Raw genomic sequence first — 7,382 nt, 5'->3', positions numbered from 1 at the left:
AAAGGCAAATTTGATTATCTAGTTGTGTATTAAAGATCCCTAGATCCAAGTTTATTTTCATCCCCAAAATCGGAGAACTTCGAATTCAACCGGATTGTCATCTTTCCTAGCAAATAGAATTAAAACCAATTGAATTGAAATGGATTGAACCGTTACAAGAAAAATATACGATTCAAATGGATTATTTTGAATTATATATTCATTCAATTAGTCGGATCTGTTTAGATTGATACTAACAATATGAATTAGAAAACAGATTACAATTCCGGAATTGAAACCGATTATTTTTTAATCCGAGCGCGAATTAAAACTGATTACAATCGATTAAAACGGATTAATTGGCCGTTTTCGGCAGGATTAATACTCGAGGATTTTCAAGGTCGCTGATTACAAATCAGAGTCCATCATATTGTCCACCATAAGCCCGCCATCTTGAATTTTGAGAATCTGATCATGGATTCGTAATCAGCGACCCCGAGAACTCAGATATACATTTTCATGAGATTTGCATTGTTTTTTGAATTTGAATCCGTCATATTGGATCCGCTATTTTGAATTTCTGAATTTTTACTTCAGATTCGTAATCAGCAACCCAAAAAACATTTCGGACTTCATTCTCGGCTAAGTAGTTATTGTTGATTAATCACAATTACATTTATTGTTAAAAAGGGATGAATTTTTCTAATTTGTTTATTTATAAAATATATTTTGTCAATAATAGAAATATTTCTATGGTTTTTTTTATAACAATGATGTTTCACAAAACTGATAATGTTCTTTTCATTGTAATAATATGTTAGAAACTGTGTAAAAAAATATAAAAACTAGGATTAAAAAAGTGTCATATGTGTGATACTGTGCCACAAAGGGTTAATATACTCGATGATGATAGACTCAACATTGCAAGGAAAGCGACAAAAATCTTTTCCTAATTATTAACAATTCTTGTACTTCCGACAGAAAGTTGACGCTCGATAGATTAATAAATCATTTTTCATTAAGTTTTATTCGAACTCGTTATTCGTACTCGTACTTTTGATAAAATTATTGGAATTAACGTTAACTTTATGTACTGTGATATCCGGAGCCACCACCGATTGCTCAAAACAAAACCTCTTAGTATATTGTATATGTCAACTTTTTGTTATCTTGGTTATCGTTATTTTTATTAATGGTGCAAAAATATTTTATATTGCAATTATTAAAATAAATGTTTGCATTCGTTTCTAAATGAAGTAATTTTCAACAATCTTTTTCTCTCTGCAATATAGTTTATCCAACGAGTAATATTGAGAGTGAAAAAAGTCACTATAAATATTGAATGGTAATTCTCTCTTAATGTGTTTAGTGATATTGTAAATTTAATGTGTTTACCATGATAATATATTTATAAGAGCACAAAAGGACAAACTATCGTCACTATTATTAACTATCATTAGAGGACAAACTATCATCATTTTAATGTGATTTACAAAATTAATTGTCAAAATTGTGATGCATCCTATATGGGCTTGACGAAACGGTTATTGAAGACATTAAGGAATATCGGAATCACATAAATAGAAAACATATAATGTAATAGAAACCATACAACCATAACAATACTAATCACAGAGCATAGAATTTAATACAATCACGGATTTAATTGGAATGATATCAAAATTTTAGATGAAGAACAAAGGTTTAATAAAAGATTAATTTCAGAAGCGATATAAAATCCATATAAAAAACAAAATAGACTTATCTGTAAAATGACACGGAATTGTTGGATTTGTTATACAATGACTTAATTTAGAGAAAATGGATGTGTTGTTGTTTTAAATTATAAATTTGTATCGTCGATTTCTATGTTGGTATTAATTCGGTTTCCATGTTTCATATGTTATGAATTTGTATCGTCGAATTTGCGTTGGTATTTCTGTTTAACTTTTATATTTATAAACATTGTGTAAAGCGAAACATCCTCTCGCACGTTCTCAAGGCATACTATAATTATAATCACATCGCATTATAACAGATCAAAAAAAATTAATATATCAAATGAAAAAATAAAACCCAGATGCTACAATTTTAACTAATCAAGTTAAATTCTATCAGTACAAACTTATCTTTTTAAAAAAAGGTAAAAAAGGCGCTAAGCATATTTGTTTCTCGAATAAAATCTAAGTATTCAACCCAATTAATAGCAGTTTCAATTTTTCTTCAAGGATATTTTTATTGAAAGTCTTCTTATTCCAACTCAAGTAAGGATAACTTTAATTCTCTGTCAAAAATTATTATTCTTTGAAAAAAATTAATGTATCAAATGAAAAATTAAAACCCAGATGCTATAATTTTAACTAATCAAGTTAAATTTTATCAAATTAGAAAATAAAATACAATTGATATTGTCTCTTGTTATTTACTTAATTCTAATGATATGTATCATTCATATAAAAAATTTAATATCAACAAAATTGGTGTCAAGTTAAATTCCTCAAAATTGTATGTATCGATTGTAAAAATGATTTGATATCAACAATAAATTTTATATAATTCGGATGCCAAATTAAATAAATAATATTAACTTTAATGATATGTATCATTCCTATAAAAAATTTGATATCAAAAACTGGCAAGTTAAATTCCATTTCTTTATACTATACCAAATTATATATAATGAATATTAATCTAATGATAAATATTATTTGTACAAAAGATTTGATATTAATAATTGTGAGGCTAAATTAAATTCTACTATCAAAATAAAAAGTAGAACTCAAGTAATACTATCTTTATTATTTAATACAAATAGTACTATTTTTAATTTTTATACAATGAAACCTAAGTATATCTTATTAAAGGATCTTTCTATTCCAATCCGAATGGTTTAAATTCCTCTTAAATGAAATTATATCACAATTGATTCAAAGACATTTTCTCTTCCAACTAAAGTAGTGATTATTTAATTCCTCTTCAAAATATTATACAAAACATTATCACAAAATTGCATTACCTTGCTCAATTTAAGTGTTATCACAAAAATTAAAGAGTTAACCATATAAAACGAAAAAATATAATTTAAATAGAAAAATTTTTCATGTAAAAACGCTTGACGCTGCTTAGATATATATAGATTAACATTCATTATTTATTTAATTTGACATGGTATACCAAAAAAATAGGATTTAACTTTGCGCTAGTTCTTGATATCAAATTTTTTTTACTTAATGAAAAATTAAAATCCAGATGCTACAATCATATCTAATCAAGTTAAATTCTATCAAATTAAAAAATAAAATACAAATGGTAATCTTGTTATTTACTTAACTCTAATGATATGTATTACTTGTATAAAAGATTTCTTATCAACAAAATTGATGCCAAGTGAAATTCCTTAAAATTTTATGTAATATTCGTAAAAAAGATTTGATATCAAGAACTAGTGCAAAGTTAAATGCCATTTTTTTAATCCCATTTTTTTAATTCCATTTTTAGGCGTATAAGTTTAAATCTGCTGTTTCCTCATAGGTGGCATTAGTGAACGTACAAAGCTACTCTGGCACATAATACACTTTTTTTTATGTGTTTGACATCTGTCAACATTAACCAGTGCACATCATCAGCAATTTCATACAACAACATACATTTTTTTCTTTCGTAATCATGTTTAGTTTTTTGCTAAAAAAAAAGCATATGCGAGAAGCTTTGCTTTTCCGTTTCAATTTGAAGAAATCGCATCGAATGCTTGTGGAGGCCTATGGCGACAATGCTTTATCGGAAACAACGTGCAGAGATTGGTTTCGCCGATTCAATGACAACAATTTTGACCTGAGTGACAAGAAGTGTGAAAATCGGCCCAGGAAGGTTGAGAACTGTCAATTGCAGGCTCTTTTGGACGAGGACGATACTCAATCTCAAAAAATGCTTGCCGAGCAATTGGATGTTTCTCAAGCAGCCATTTCCATTTGCGGCTACATGTCATGGGGAAGGTTCAAAAGATCGAAAAATGGGTGCTGCAACGGGAACCGAACGATAGGCAGATGGAGCGACGCTAAAACACATGCCAAATTCTGCTTGCCAGATAAAAAAGAAAGTCGTTCCTGCATCGGATTGTGACAGGCGATGAAAAGTGGATCTATTTTCAAAATCCTAAACGCAAGAAACTTGAGTTGATCCCGCCCAACCATCAATATTTTCCTCAAGATTAAATCGCTTCGGACGGAAGATGATGCTGTGCGTTTGGTGGGATCAGGAGGGTGTCATCTACTACGAGCTATTAAAACCTGGTGAAATTGTTAATGCTTACCGCTACCACTAACAACTGATCAAATTGCACCATGCTCTGCGTGAAAAAAAGCCGCATTATCGGAAAAGACATGACAAGATTGATTTTCCTCCATGACAACGCACCATCGCACACGTCAACAATGGTCCAAAACTACTTGGAGACACTCAACTGGGAAGTGCTACCCCATCCCGCTTACTCACCAGACCTGGCACCTTCTGACTATCACCTGTTTTCGTCGATGGGCCACGCGCTCGCTGAGCGGCACTTCGATTCTTACGAAGACGTCCGGAAATGGCTTGATGAGTGGTTTGCCTTGAAAGATAAGAAATTTTTTTGGTGTGGTATACACAAATTGCCCGAAAAATGGGAAAAATGTATAGTTAGCGAGGGCAAGTACTTTGAATAAATTTGTTTTTGCCAACTAGGAAAAAAATGTGTTTTTCTGACTAAAAAAGCGGATTTAAGCTTATACACTTGGTAAAAATAAAAAAGGTAAGTTTATACTAATAGAATTTAACTTGATTAATTTGTTTACTTGACGTTAAATTTATTTATTAAATTATACGAATGATATGTATCATTAAAGTTAAGTAAATAACAAGAGACAATATCATTTGTGTTTTATTTTTTCATTTGATAGAATTTATTTTTTATTTGATAAAACTTGATTAGTTAAAATTGTAGCATCTGAGTTTTTTCATTTGATACATTAATTTTTTTCGAAGAGTAATAATTTTTGACAGAGAATTAAAGTTGCCATTACTTGGGTTGGAATAACCGTTTTTAATAAACGTTTAAAAAATATTTTTTCGAACCATTATTTTAAATAAGAAATATATTTCAAAATAAACATTAAATAAACATTTAAACAAAAGTCTAAAGATTGAAATTTCATCAATGAGGACAAAAAAATTTTGGCTCCATTTATTCTGATTGATCAAATTTCAATTTTTTAATCTTCAATCTCAATCTTCAATGCGAAGTCTGATTCCAGCCTACATAGTGCATAAGCGAATCAACAATCAGAATCTTTCCTTTCCTCCCATTCCATGGAAAAGAAGAATTTCAATTAGTTGATTGATTCCTTTATGCACTATACATTATGCGTTATGCAAGAGTCTGTACTGCGGCCAATTTAATGTTATGTATTAGAATATGATATGTATTAGATATGTATTAGAATATGATTTAATTATATTGCATACTTCATGATTTGTGGCGCTGTGTACCATTTGTGGTTCTGTAATCATTTTTTGGACATCTCTTATAATAAAAGTAGTTTGTGCTGAAAGCTTGAAGAAGTCGTTTCATTTAACAGATTATGGGCCAGTGCTCAGTTTTTTTTGAAAGTATTTTTATTTTTTATTTTTATATTTTTATTTTTATTAGTTCTTCAAGCGCACAATGTCGTCAATAAATTACATGGCCAACATTTCTAAATTAAAAGGACGTGAGAATTATGGCGATTGGTCTTTCGCCGCCGCCAGAATTTCCTGATTCTCGATGGAATGCAAAAATGCATTGATGGAACTGAAACGGATACTGAAAAAAATCATCAAGGCCAAAGCTAAGCTGATTTTGACGATCGACATACCACTCTATATACATATATATATATATACATATTATATATAATAAAAGAAACCAAGTCAGCCGAGCTATGGACAAAGCTAAAGTCGTTGTTCGATGATTCCGGATTCACCAGCTTACTTCGAAGAAAGATCAGCTTACTTCGAACATTAATCTCTATACATTAGAAAACTGAGACTCGATGACTCATTTGTAAATCATGGTAGAAACGGCGAAGAGATTGAGAGGTATCGGTTTCAATATAGGTGATGAATGGATTGGTTCATTGCTTTTGATAGGATTGCCAGAGAAATTTTCGTCAATGATAATGCAATGGCGATTGAGCATTCAGGTATCGCTTATTGCAGACTCTATCAAAATGTAGTTGTTAGACATGGAAATGTCGATAAGGCAGGAAGTGTTTTTGTCAGTAAAGCAGTAAGAAGGTCGATAAGAAGCATACAGGTTCAGCAATATAAAAGCAGCAAATAAAATACACAAAAAAAGGAGATCCATTGCTACAAATGTAAACAATGGGGTCATCAGTTAGGGTTATATCAGTGCCCGAACGCTAATAATAAAGATAATATTGAATAAAAGATAATATTGAGTAAAAGATAACAAGAGTCCGAATGTTTTTAATGTAGTTTTTCTAACAGGTCAGTTTAGTATGACTGGTACATGGACTCAGGTGTTAGACAGTTGTTTGACAGTTAAGAGAGATTGATTAACAGAAGAGTCAAAATCAATAAATGATCTGCAAGATATTATGATTGCCAACAAGTCCAAAGTTCAAGTAGTGAGTTGAGGCAATGTAAGTATAACTACAATTGTAGGAAAGCATAAGTACAATGTTTTAGTCAAAGATGTAACTAAGATGATGTAACAAAGATGATGTATTATATGTTTCGCAATTAACTACCAAGTCCGTAAGTCAATGAATTAAAAATGGCCCTAAGTCAATTAATCAAAAATGGCAACGAAATAAAGTTTGAAAGTAATGATTGCAAAATTTGCAACAAACAGGGACAATTAATAGATGAATCAGAATTTCTTTGTCCTCATTGATGAAATTTCAATCCTTAATCTTCTCAATTTTCAATGCATAGTCTGATTTCGGCCTAAGAGTAGTTGTAAGTGGTAAGTAGAGTAGTTGTAAAAATTGACCAAGGAAGTCGAATGTGAAAATATTTGATTATGATTGGTCAATTCTTACAACTATTTACGGCTATTGTAGAACAGCCATAAGGGAGCGTTTATATTGTCCATAATCATATACCGTAATCTATAAGAATTGACCAATTACAGTCAAGAATGCCCCTTTCATTCGATTGTAAGAAGGGAATACTCAAAGATGATAGGTCAATTTTTACAAATTACGACATACGGCATATGATTCCGGCCAATATAAATGCTCCTTAACATAGAGTATGTAAATATGAAACCGGAATTTTTTTATAGAAAATACATATTTATTGCATGAAAATGATAAAAAAATATTTTATTCGAAGTATTGCCCATCGGTAGCTATACATTTTTTCCA

This window comes from Atta cephalotes (genome assembly GCF_000143395.1).
Source record: "Atta cephalotes unplaced genomic scaffold scaffold00026, whole genome shotgun sequence".
Classification (NCBI taxonomy): Eukaryota; Metazoa; Arthropoda; class Insecta; order Hymenoptera; family Formicidae; genus Atta; species Atta cephalotes.
This window is presented reverse-complemented; position numbering follows the sequence as displayed.